The sequence below is a fragment of the Oxyura jamaicensis genome, chromosome 4 (assembly GCF_011077185.1).
Source record: "Oxyura jamaicensis isolate SHBP4307 breed ruddy duck chromosome 4, BPBGC_Ojam_1.0, whole genome shotgun sequence".
In the NCBI taxonomy this organism is placed as follows: Eukaryota; Metazoa; Chordata; class Aves; order Anseriformes; family Anatidae; genus Oxyura; species Oxyura jamaicensis.
In genome coordinates, this window is record NC_048896.1 from 4687374 (window position 1) to 4700892 (window position 13519).

A 13519-nucleotide genomic window follows, 5' to 3' on the forward strand; every position below is an offset into this window, starting at 1 on the left:
ATTCTGATGTCAATCCATGCAGATAGTTATAAAACAGAATTTAGAAAACTACTTAAATTTAAATAATGCTGAATATTGCTATATTTCATGGATCATTAAATATACAGCAAACTTCATTGTTTCCTGCAGGTCTTTGAACATAATGTCAGATACTGAGCTCAAAATAACATGGCAATTTTCTTAGCTTTGCCTTAACATGTGCAAAAAGGAGCATTTAATTGAATTTATATTCATATATAGTAGTTTAAGAATCTTGCAGCCAATTATAAAGACTATAGCAAAATTTTGAATATTAGAATGACTGCAAAATTACAATTTATTTATTAAGATTTAATGTTTTTGTTATGTAAAGGTAAGTAAAAGTAGTTATCATAATTGTTGCTGATTTTGGGAGTTTAAAATGGAACTGTTTGCCCCTCAAGAGCTACAAATCTCTGGAGTTGGGTACCTTGGCCTCTCTCCTTCCCTTGCCCGCTTTTTTCAGACTAAGCTCTGACAAGCTTACTGGGAGCTATAGAACATCAATACAGTATTCTGTAATTTTATAATGTCATCTATGGAGGAGGTATTTTTGTCCCCAGTGCTTTCTTCAAGAAGCTTTCAGCAGAGGACTTCTGACCTATCATTGCAGAGAAGAAATATGCTCACAGTTTCAATGAACAGTGGAGCAGGCTGAGGAGAGGGGGAGGTACATGTGTGTATCAGAATGATTTTTTTCACTTAAAAATCTGATAAATACTACACAATGCTATTTTTTCTGCCAGAGGATATCCAGAACATGAATATGGGGATGATGGGTCTTAAACAGAATTTACCAAAGATCTGGGCCTTTGTGGTCTGGTGTTTGGTGTCCAGCAAAGATGACATAGGGCATGGTGTTACAGGCTGAAGGAACAATGGTGTTACAGGCTGAAGTTTAGCCAACCATTTCCAACTTGGTATACTGGCAAATAATAGTCTAACACTGATGAAAATGTACTTAGAGGCCCTCTGATATATAGTTAGCATTGATGCCAACTTCAGGTGCATTGTATTGTTGCACTGAAACTTACATGAAGTTTCGTGCATTTTCCTAACAGAAGCACAGAAGGCTTCCTTTCTCTTAAAAGATGACTTTAAATTCTGGTCCTGAGTTTTCAGGTATGTGTTTCTCAATTAATGAACTGCACCTGTTAGCCTGTAAATTATCAGCTCTCTCACTATAACCTAAAGGCACGTACATTCTTAGTTTTGGCAGGTAGGTTGGAGGGGATAGGGGGAGTTGAGAGCTGGAGGTGTTTTGAGTTGATTAAAAAAGTGGCTACTATTAGAAAGAGTTGTTTCGTTGCCTGAGGTTTAGTTTAATCTGGGGAGAAAGTCTTTGGAAGCCTTTGGGCATTTACAAATGTTTCCACATGTCAAGACAGTTTACGTGGTGAAACAGTTTGGAGCTGTGAAATGAGTGACTAAGTGCAGAGACCTGAGTTGTTTTAAAGTGTTCGTCTTAGATAATGACGCATTGGCAATTTAAAAATCATTCTTCATTAGTTTCAACTGAATGCAAGCCAGACTGCTTAGCTTAAGAGAAAAAAAAAAAAAAAAAAGAATACTGTGTCAACAAACTAACCACAGGAGGCCCTTACTTCATAGTGATGCTCAAAAATGTGCTAAAATGTTAGGAGAGTGTGGGAAGCCAAAGAATAAAACCTCCTTTTGTCTGATCTGACATGTAAATAAGTGTATTGATCTGACGTAAACAAGTGGATTAATCTCAGTTCTAATGGTTTGCAATCATCAATATGCTTTTGTTATAAATGGGTACTTGTAGGAGGGGAAGAAAACCCCTCTACCTGCCCTTCACAGATTCTTATCATAAAAGAAAACACTAAAGGAACAGCAGGACAAGATGTATATTTCAAGCAAAACAGAAGAGGTTTTCTTTTCTTTTTGATTTTGCACTTGGGGAATTTTACTTCATCTCTCCCTTCAAAGGTAGCAGAGAATTCATTTACTATAGCCTGAGGTTATGATAGCAAAACAAAGGCTTGCAGCTTAACGTACTTCAGAAAACAAAACAAAACAAAACAAACCGAGAAACACAAAATAATTCAATTAGGCTAACTGACTTAGTTGTTCTTGGACACTTGTGAAGCTAGGAAGGACACATAACTTCTGTTTTTGAAGGAGGTAGTCAGTAAACTGAGAAGAAGAGTCTGGGAAAATAAAAGGAGAAAAAATGTCAGGGGGCACTTGGACAAAAAGCATTGCTCAGCTTTCAGTTCTTCACCTGCTGTCCTGAGACTTCATCTGATGAATTTTGAAAGTGAACAGATATCAGACAAGCCTCCATTATTTCTAGGATATTTTGGTTAGCTGTACTGGAGATATTTAAGACCTTAATACAGTTGGATATGCTGATATGAGTCCCATCAATTCCCTATATTTAGTGGCTCAAGACTTTTTGACCTACACAATGTCATATATGAGCTTGAAAATTATTTGGTGATAAATTTTATATGTAGAAATCTGGTGGATTTTTATTAAAAACAAGGACTGCTAGTGGTTTTTGCAGTAAATCAGCTTTGTATCAATCTGTAACAAATCTCATTGATTTCCTCATTTAAGGAGGGTATTTCTCTAAACTGCACTATCCTTCAGTTCCAAGTCTTCTCTAGCCAAAGTAAGTGCAGCCATTTCTGCCGTCTGCTTCTAGTCAGCATCCCATTGTTAAATGTTTTTAAATAACAAATCAAAGTTTAATTTCTTGGCAGCCCTGTCCAATCAACCTCTCTTAGATTTCCTAATCTGCCATTATATTTTTTTTTTCTCTATTATAGGGGAAAAAAGTCAATAAATGGAAATTTGAACCTCTAATAGGAAATATACATCACAAGTATATGTGGATATACTGGAAGTTATTTCTATTATTCCTTGTGTCTTTTGCCGTCACAGAGGAAGTGTACTGGCAGCCCTCTGCACTGTTGACTCCACACCACTATAGTTGTTGCCCTGGAAAGGGAAGAAAGCTTATGTATGCCTGGGCTTAAGTGTGAGCAGTCAAACTAGGATTTATGTGTGTGTAGTGTGATCCTTAGGATGCTTGTGCAAATGGACAATTCCTTTTGCCTCCTTTGCCCAGCCATTCTGAACTCGCTGGAGAAATTTCCTTCTACCCTGCTTGCAAGTGTTACCTTTCTGTGACTAAACTTATGTATCCTTTGAAGGGTGAAGTTTTAAGCTCTGCTTCTCCCCAAATCCTGTTCTTTGCTTCTTTGACTTCTGAGTATAAGGAATGATAGCTGATCTTTGGCTCATCTTCTCAACTTCCCCATTTATCAGGCTAACAATTTGAATGGGCTTGAAACAATTTGTTCCTTAACTTTTATATAAAAATGTCAAGGGAAAAAAAATATTCCCTTCTTCCCATAATAGTTCAGTTTGCCTTTCATACACAGTCACCCTAGTGATATAACTCATCCTTTTTTAAAGCAGAACCAGATATAAGTGGTACTCTTGGTTTTACCATTTTGTATCCAGCAGTTTCCATGGTGCTGAGGTTTTTAATCTCCCCAGTTAAAAATAGAGTTGAATTCAATAAACAAGAAGATGAAATCAATTCTCTCTTATCGTCTCTCTTTTTTTTCTTCTTTTTTCTTCTTCTTTTTTTTTTTTTTTTTTCTTTTGTCTGGGAGGTAACTACATCTTTCCCTAATTTGCTACATATTCAATTCTTCTCCAAATCTTGATAAGTAATCCTGCTTTTAAAAGCATATTTATCTTCATTTTTGGAGATGAGAGTTACAGATGGTGAGATTTTTGTAAAAAAAATTTAATCTGGAAATAAACCAGAGGATTTAAAACTTTGATGGGAAAAAACAGATGAAAGGAAACCTGAAGTGATCCAGGATGTTCAAAAGACAGCTTAAGCCTGTTATATTTAGCATTTTAGGGCCTGTTTACATTGTATTTTTCTTCTGTACAGAGTTGTAAGCTTAAATTTCAAAACTTTTTTGTAAGGACATCATCTTCTATACCAGTAGGGACCATGTGAATTTAGAAGTTCTGTTTCTAACCTGATAGTCCACTAATGGTGAAATAAACGTTTCTTAATTTAAAGAAGGTCAAAGATTTTTGATTGTCTGTGCTTTTGACTTTTTTTTTTTCAACTCAAAACTTGTGTTTTATGCTTTTATTAATGAATCAATATTTTTAATATGGTAAATTTTACTAAAGGAAAAATATTGTAGAAGTCTGAATTAAAAAATTTCAAGCAGGTGTATGAAAGAAGGTAGTGGAAAATGTCTCTGTGAGATTGCTTTCAGTTGAAGAGCTGTAACAAACAGCTCTTTACTGGCAAATGTAAGATTCGGAGGCATAAGTGGACAGCTGGAAGTGCTAAAAAGGCATAGTGCTGTTTTTATAACAATAAAAAAAAAGGAATTGAGTTTCATCCCACCTGTGGAAGATCTTTTAGCGTTTTAGAGAAAGAGAAATGTGTGCTTGTCTGTAAAATGTTAAAAATCACTGAATCAACATAGCTTAGTGGACATTGTTTCAGGAAAGAAAATTTCAAGGCTTTTAAAAGGGTTGCAAAAAGTGAATATGTTACATAAATAAATAGATATCCTTAAGGAGATAGGTAGTTCATTACTTCTGAAAAAACAACTTTCTATGTCACAGCTGAGAAAGATGCATCTTTGTACCCTTTCTTAAGAAATGATTCCTTTTCATATTTTATTTTAATACCCAAAGATAATGATATGGACCACAGTTAGAAGCTTAAAAATGTTATGTGTATCACTTATTATTTGATTCTTCAAGGAATCCTGCTTCACTGAATAGGAAGATGAGAGGAAAATTGAGGGTTTTTTTTGTTTTAATTTTTTAGCAATTTAGAGACTTCTTTTATAATCTATGAAGGAGAAAAGAAAAGTTGTTAAAGGAGTTATTAAAGGATGTTTTCATGCCTATGATTGCCAATTTAAGTTATATTTTTATTTTGTCCTCATGGCATTCCAGTCATTCCAAAATAACTTTTGCCTTGGGATCTAGATTCCTTCTGTAAGCGTCTTCAGCTATCCTATGTCTAAACTCAGCTGTGACTCTGCAATCTCAAAATAAAATGTGAATTAGAGGAAAAACACTTGAGGTGAATTTTGTAGCTTTTGCTACACAATCTTGTGGTCTAGAAAATTCTTATTCATATATTATTAGCATGCTGTGATACCCTTAGAAGGCAGCAAATTCCTGAATAAAGGTGGATAGCCAGCTCTGCCCTCCAATCCATTAACTACTGCTTCCAATTTGTCATTTGCAAACCTGCTGGAAGTGCACACCATCCATTTGTTCAGATTGTTGACAGCCCCAGTGGCAACCACTGAGGATCACCACATGTAACTGGCTACCAGTTATGTTTTTACCATGAGGTGTTGCTATTAATCTGTAATAATACTAACTTAAAGACTAGTAAGAGTACCCCATCACAGTAAAACCGTTAGAATGCAATTAGGGATTTTAAGAAAATGGAAACTGAAGAAGTAGTATGGGTTGAACATATGGTCAAACCAGAATGCTTTCTTCAGATTTTCAATGAAAGTTCTGAAAAGCAGCTGCTAAGTGTCTTGTACTGGTGTGCTGACACAGTACCATCAAAACCTCTGAGGTCATTCATATGCTTTAAATATAGGTGGGAATAAATACCTAGTTTAATCAGAATACTGTCTGTTAGTTAAGATATATGTAATATATCTTAAGATATCTTAAGATATATAAGATATTAAGATATATGTAATATGTCCTAGCTGCCTCTTATTTCTCTGAAAATATGGATGAAATTTGTATGCAGGTTTTATCCTGTCTCTCATAAGATTTATTATTTTCCATGTTTTTTTTTTTAATATATATATATTATTTTTAAAATATTTTTATTATATATATATAGTTTTTTGAGTCAGACTGCAGTCAGGTACATGGTTTATATGCCTCTACAAATAGAGATATTATAAAATGGATCTAAGCTTAGAAATAATTTTTCTTTGAGTTATCTGGACATGTATTTGAAATTGCAGCGGCTGTTACTTTTACATTGTCAAGCTGATGAATGCAGATGAACATTGCCACTGGAAAGGGAAAGGATGCCTTGCAGTATAGGATGTTATTCAATGTTTGAGATATGTTCATTCATTAAAGGTAATGAGTATCCCAAACAGGCAGCCCTGTCAATTGCAATGGTAATGAATCAGGAGAGCTGATTTTTCCATAGATCTGAATGTATTATTGTGAAAACAGTTTTAATGACTTCCTGACAAAGCACAATAAAAACGTAGTGCAGCTAATTAGTTTTGTTTATATTCCTCTGACAAGAGGGCCATGGCATGTGCTTGTTATTTCCCTTGGACTGCAGTGTTTGGTTTTACTATGTATCCTTATTTTCCAGCATTTAGTTTGTAATATAAGAATGAGGTTTCTGTTTTAGTCCCTTCTTCCTCTGATGCCTGTATCAACTGTGTGAAAAAAGTCACATAACAATTACAGTTTCCTAGAAGAGCTGTATATTTGCTGGAAAACTTGAATTAAGTATCCGGACATTTTTCTACTTCCTTTGCTCTTTCTTATATGTTTCCATTCTTCGTTTAGGTTAGCCATCTTTACATTTAAATAAAATAGGTTTTCCTGTACAGGCATATGTGCCTGCTCTTTTGTAAAGAAGAACAGCTGAAAAAGGAAGTAGAGCAGGAGATAGTTTTGTTTATTGATTTAGAAATGTAGGTTTATAATGGTAACGAAAATATGACTTTATCTAAAGTAGTACTGAAACTTCAGTGGTAATAAGAGTGATCAGACTACCAACCATTCTTCTTAAAGGATTACCTCTATATTCTTCACAGAAGTAACAATGAACATAAAATTCCTGTGCTGAGAGCAAAATCCAGCTAAAATATGAGCCTTATTCTAAATTTGGGTGAAATTTCTAGCATCTCTTGGGATACTTTTCTGTTAGATACTTTTGTCCCTGTCCTGATTCTGATCCAGCCAGGAAAAGATTAAAATTAAAAAGAAAAAGAAAGTCAAACAATGAACTGAAGAAAAAGTACAAAATGGTATCTTTGGCAGATGTTAAGCAGTGAAGTTGAACAAAAAGGCTGAACTCTTTGGAGGTTTATATCATTTCTATATTTATTCAGTTAATGTCTTCTGTTATCTGGAGATATTTAGTGATTCTCTAATAATTACATTTATGTTTGTATTATTTTTTTGTATTTTTTTTTTTGTAATAAGGTTTTCTTCTAATCACTTCTAAACATGACCATTAAAATTCAGGAACTGGATCCAATATATCCCAAGGTAATATGGCCAGTTCCATTCTTAGTAAAATATGGTCAGTAAAACCAGATAAAGCAGAGTTTGGGTGTTGTTTCTGTAGTAATAACATCTAAAACCAAAGAAAAAAAACAAACAGTTCTCTATAAAAAACAAGGCATAGCATTACTGAAGGAGTTTAGGGTTTATCCTAGACATCAAACTGAGTATATGGGTATATCTTATTCAATATCATTCATAGGAAACCTGTCTTTAGAGAATTTTCTTCTATTTCTTTGATATTTCACTCCTAACTATATGTTGCTGAACATTAATTCTTTAGAAAAGTGCATTTTAACTTTGTGCAAATAACAGATTTCTTGACATATTTTAATACAGGATAATATAGCTACAACTAGAAATACTTTTTTTTTTTTTTTTTAATCTTGTTGTTGTTCCTTACAACCTACAAGGCAATTTACTTTTATTTTCCTTTTAATATAAACAAACACTTCCTAATTATACTAATCAGTTCACATGCAGTAATAGCATTAGCTGTGGTAATTATTGTATGCATCACCTGGACCTATTTGATTTGATAGAAAAAATCAATAATTTTCAATCAGACAGGAGTGTAATGCTGATTATGTGTTTGAGTCATCAGAGATAAGATTGCATTTGATTAAATGAATTGGTTAGAGACTTTAGTAATTAATGTTCTTTGTTAAAATACAAAGAGCTTCTAAATTAATGCATATGCTCTACCCTTGCTGATAAATCATCATGCACGCTGAATGCCATGATTTGAAATGGAAAATCAGAGTGGCAGCATGATCTCAAGGATTCAAAAAAATAAATATAATAAACAAACAAACAAAGCATCAGTCTTTCAGTTTTTGTTAGTCACTTATGAAATTCTAAAGATAAAAATTCATAAAGAGTTGTAAACTCTTGCTTTTGGTGCTGTCTCATCTATCAGATAAGCAGTCTTCTATGAATTTCTTTTTCTCTACAATATGACAACAAGAACGTGTTGTTTTCAGCCTAGCTGATTACTGATCTAACCAGCAGATAAGTAATACATAGCTTAATTAAAAATAACAATAATAAAAATATCTTGCAGTCTCCTTTGTGTTTAATGTTTCAGGATAAAAAATGTCATGGAAGATGACTGATCATATGAATTGACAAGATATTCAGCATTAATGTAAATCCAAGACAGCAAGATAATTGGTAGCTCTTATACATAAAGAAAACATAAATTTTATTCAGAATGAAGATCTTGAATAGAACTACGTAGTTCAGTGCTCCAGTTTTCAGATTTGTTTTACCTAACCACCTAAGTTTTTCAAAAAAAAAGAAAAAAAAGAAAAACAAAATCCCCAGACCATATCATACAGTATTCCTACAACGGATATTTTATATATGGTACATCAAAATAATGATGTGCTAATTTTAAAATTCATTTAAGTTTCCTGGATTTTGTTATAAACAAACTAGTAATAGTCTGAGCAGGAGTTACTGACATTTAAAATAGACTTAGTAAAACCTGAAATCTCGATCAACGTGAATCTATAACGGTTCTCACTCAGCTGCAATATTCAGCAGGCCAAATTGAACCCCTTTTTAGATACCCTGATGGATTGTGATCTTTTGAAGAAAAGCATTGTTGATGTGATTTAAAAGGTCCACAAACAAATATCAGGAGTTAAAATAATAAAAGATTACTATAGTTTCCCTGCTATGTTAATACAGTAAATACTAAAGACTTAAAAAACTACAGTACAGGACTAATTTGAGGTACTACATTTTGTGCAGTACCTCAGCAGAACCTCAGCAGAAGGTATGGGATGAGATGAACCACTGTTTCACTTCCCTTACTGTAGGTAAAATGGATTGTACTATACAGAAATAGAATAACAAAATAATACAGAACACATTAATTTTTAAATTAAATTATAGTTGCAAATGTGAGCTGGCTGAGCAGCAGTGAATCCTGGCTTTGCTCTCACTTTTCAGTGGACACAACAAAAGGGGACCTGTTATGAGGATGAACCTGTTTAAAATGCTGGCTTTACAGAAGCCATAGTACAGTATACAGAGTACATACGTTAGAGTATTTTGAAGCCCAAAGAGTTAAAGTACCCTGAAAATATTTAATATCAGTTTGTCTCAAAATGAGTCCAGAACACACTCGCTAAAGCACTGAATATACTCACTCATTAAGCAGTCTCTCTATATCCAAATTGTGACAGAAGGATATTCTCTGTCAGTAGTATTCTGTTTCTCTTTGGGCACATTGTATGGAAAAATAACTGCCTATGCAACATTTATCTATCAACTCTGTCTTGGAGAGAGTAAGGAAGCAGTAAAGAAAAAGAGGACTCAGGTTCACATTACATGAAAACAACTGGGAAAAAAAAAAAAAAAAGAGCACCAGCATCAATTATGCCACACATTAAGTAACAGAAATGTGAGCTAAATATTCAGCTGAATGAAAAGTTATTCCATCACTATGGTAAAAACGGAACCAGTTATTTGCTGAACATTGCTGAAGGTCTATTTCTGCGTTCCCAGAAGAAAGTTTCTCTGATCAAACGAGGCATCATGTACTCATCTTGGAACACAACTATATCCATGACCAAAGAGAATCAGTGAAGAAGCATCCAAAATACAGGGTTAGAATGAAAAAGGGGTGGAGAAAATGCCAGAAAAGTATTAAATTATTCTGTACATCCAGATTATTTTATTTTATTTTATTTGTAGAACTGCATGAATTTACACCTACTCCTCTCAGCAACGCTAGGCTACATGAAAGTGCATCTCTGCACATTACAAATTATTCTGCAACAGCACTAACTTAAAAATTTGTGCTGCCTGAGGTGCTTGTTACTGCTTTATTTGTAGACTTGAAAAGGACAGCAGAATGAGAAGTTGCAGGCAAGTAGAAATAATGACCAGAGGCCTGGAGATTCTTCGGTCTGTAGAGTGACTACAAGAAACAGAATATTTTGCCACACAGTGCTGTTGATAACACATTTTACATGAGTTGAAATCATAAGAAAATCCACTGGGAACTTTAATAACAAAACAGTGGTAGTTGTTCAGGAGGTTGCTGAGTCAGAAATTAGAAGTTGAGGAAAAATTCTAAGGTTGTGTGTTGTTGTGTCCATCCCTTCCTGGGGATGTCACTAATGGGACATAACCCAGAGTCTGACAAATCTGTAATCTATATGGCTGTTCTTTAACATGTAGCTTTCAAAGACACGTCAAAGTATATTTTGAAATACTAAAGCAAGCTGGATTTTAAATTGGAAGATTTAAAGATTGACAATTGAATGAAGTGCCTACTCAGAACTCAAGTCTAGTTCACAGCCACAAGATCACTAAAACCACAGCAGCTGCTGGGGACAGAACTCAACCAGGCACTGGTAAAAATCCAGAGCTGGAGGCAGAGCAGCAGGGCAAGAACCTCTTATAATATATCAGACAGCAAAGAAAATGCTTTGTAAATATGTGTATATATATATATATATATATTTCTGTGATTAATTTCAGAAATAATACTGCATATGAAGATTTTTGAAGGACATATGTTATCTATAGTACTTCAGTAAATTTGACTGTATTACAAAAATTACGCTGCTGGAGAATTTCATCACATTTTTAGTATATGGTAGAAATGCTAAAAAAAAAAGAAGAGGGAAAAAAAAAAGGAAGACTATTAAGAGTATTTATGGAATAACCTAAGTCCTTCAACAGCCTTAATTTATATACAAACAGATTCTGTCGGCAGGTGACAAGTGATACTAAAGAGGTTACCCTTCTTCTAGGGATAGGATTTAGCCCTTTTGGAGCCTGATTGTTTACAACGATGAAGAGGCTTTCAGGGGTCACCAAGAGAAAGGATAGGGCAGGGAATCTAATATATAACCCTGTAAGTTTAAGTTTCCACCAAATGAGCACAGGGAGATCTTACATACAGTGATGAAGCTGAGCTAGCTTTTCATGAAAGAACTATAGCACCCTTTGTCGCAGGGCAACCCAGCCGACTGCTATAAACTGGAGTAAGCAATGGAAGAGAAGTTTTTCCTTTCCTGCTACAAACACTTTTTTCTCCCTGGCATCTGTGTAACAAATACCAATTTAATGCTGTGCAGCTTCCAGAGCTCCCAACAGTATAGAAATTTAATCGATATCAATATATATATAAAAAATTACCTTACTTCAAGACTACAATTTTTAACATTTTTTCACTCTGTTTGCTATATCTTAAATTATCATAAAGATAGGATTACTATAACAAATCCAGTCCAAATGTTTTGTTTGTCAAATTCTGTTTCGTGTTTTTATTTTTCTTTTTTTCTTCTTTAAAGAAGCCAACATGGGTTTGTGAGGGGTAGGTCCTGCCTAATAAATTTGATTTCCTTTTACGATAAGATCATCCCTCTAGTCAACCAAGGGAAACCAGCTGATGTGATCTTTTTGGACTTCAGCAAGGCTTTTGACACAGTTTCCCATAGGATCCTACTGGACAAAATGTCCAGCATACAGCTTAACAAAAACATCATACGATGGGTGAGCAATTGGCTGATGGGCAGGGCTCAAAGGGTTGTGCTAAATGGGGCCGCATCAGGCTGGTGGAAGGTCACTAGTGGGGTCCCTCAAGGCTCTACCTTAGGGCCAGTCCTCTTCAATGTCTTTATAAACGATTTGGATGTAGGACTGGAACGTATTTTGAGCAAATTTGCTGATGACACCAAACTTGGAGGAGTTGTAGACTCGAATGAGGGTGGAAAGGCCTTGCAGAGAGATCTGGACAGGTTGGAGAGCTGGGCGATCACCAACTGCGTGAAGTTCAACAAAAGCAAGTGCTGGGTCCTGCACCTGGGATGAGGCAACCCTGGCCGTACATACAGACTGGGTGACGAGACACTGGAGTGTAGCCCCGCAGAGAGGGATCTGGGGGTCGTGGTTGACAGCAAGTTGAATATGAGCCAGCAGTGTGCCCTGGCAGCCAGGAAGGCCAACCGTATCCTGGGGTGCATCAAGCACAGCATCGCCAGTAGGGCAAGTGAAGTGATCGCCCCGCTCTACTCTGTGCTGGTGCAGCCTCACCTTGAGTACTGTGTGCAGTTCTGGGCACCACAGTACAAAAAGGACATGAAACTGTTGGAGAGTGTCCAGAGGGGAGCGACGAAGATGGTGAAGGGCCTGGAGGGGATGATGTATGAAGAGTGGCTGAGGTCACTGGGCCTGTTCAGCCTAGAGAAGAGGAGGCTGAGGGGGGACCTCATCACGGTCTACAACTTCCTTGCGAGGCGGAGTGGAGGGGCGGGTGACCTATTCTCCATTAACACCAGTGATAGGACCCACGGGAACGGGGTGAAGCTGAGGCAGGGGAAGTTCAGACTAGATATCAGGAGGAGATTTTTCATTGAGAGGGTGGTTGCGCACTGGAACAGGCTCCCCAGTGAAGTAGTCCCTGCACCAAGCCTGTATGAATTTAAGAAATGTTTGGACTGTGCACTAAGTCACATGGTCTAAACTTTTGGGTAGACCTGTGCGGTGCAAGGAGTTGAACTTGATGATCCTTATGGGTCCCTTCCAACTCGGAATATTCTATGATTCTATGATTCTAAAAGAAGATGATTTCTCCTATTCACTAGAAGCAGAGTTGTTCTTTGGGTTCACTTAACAAGTGCTTCCTTTTAGTCATTCCCTATTGGAAAAGCTTTTGAAACCACTGTCTATTAAACCTATTAAAGCTGTAATATTAAGTCTTTCAGAAAGCCATTTCATACTCTAAATTTTATAGAGTGAATTGCTAAGTTGTCTTGTTTTGCCACATCTTTTCTGTAAGTAGCAATCTTCAAGCAGACATTTCTGAATCTCAAAAATATTCTTGCTCTGAGTATTAGTACTACATCTGGAAACTTTTCATTAGCTTTAGCCATATTTTTCATGGAGTTCACTAGACTTAAAAGTACCATTAAAGATTGTAACAATTATCCCTAATGCTACACCACTTCTGTACTCACAGAGTTCTGTTATGCTAAGCAAAACTGACTGAAAAAGCAAGCATGATTTAGGAAACCAGATCAAAGCATTGTTTTGGTGGAATATATTTAGTAGTTTTTTCTGTGACTAGTGATTAAAACCTGTGTCATTGACATAAAACCTTGTTTGTGAACAGGTAAGAGCAAAATTATGCTGGTATACAAAGATTCATAAATTAGTT

General features: G+C 35.6%; 1 protein-coding gene across 13 annotated transcripts in view; it reads left to right on the forward strand.

Annotated features, from left to right (window-relative positions):
- PCDH11X (protocadherin 11 X-linked) overlaps nucleotides 1-13519 on the forward strand; it is a 489383-nt gene that overhangs the window by 129660 nt on the left and 346204 nt on the right. The window lies entirely within an intron of this gene.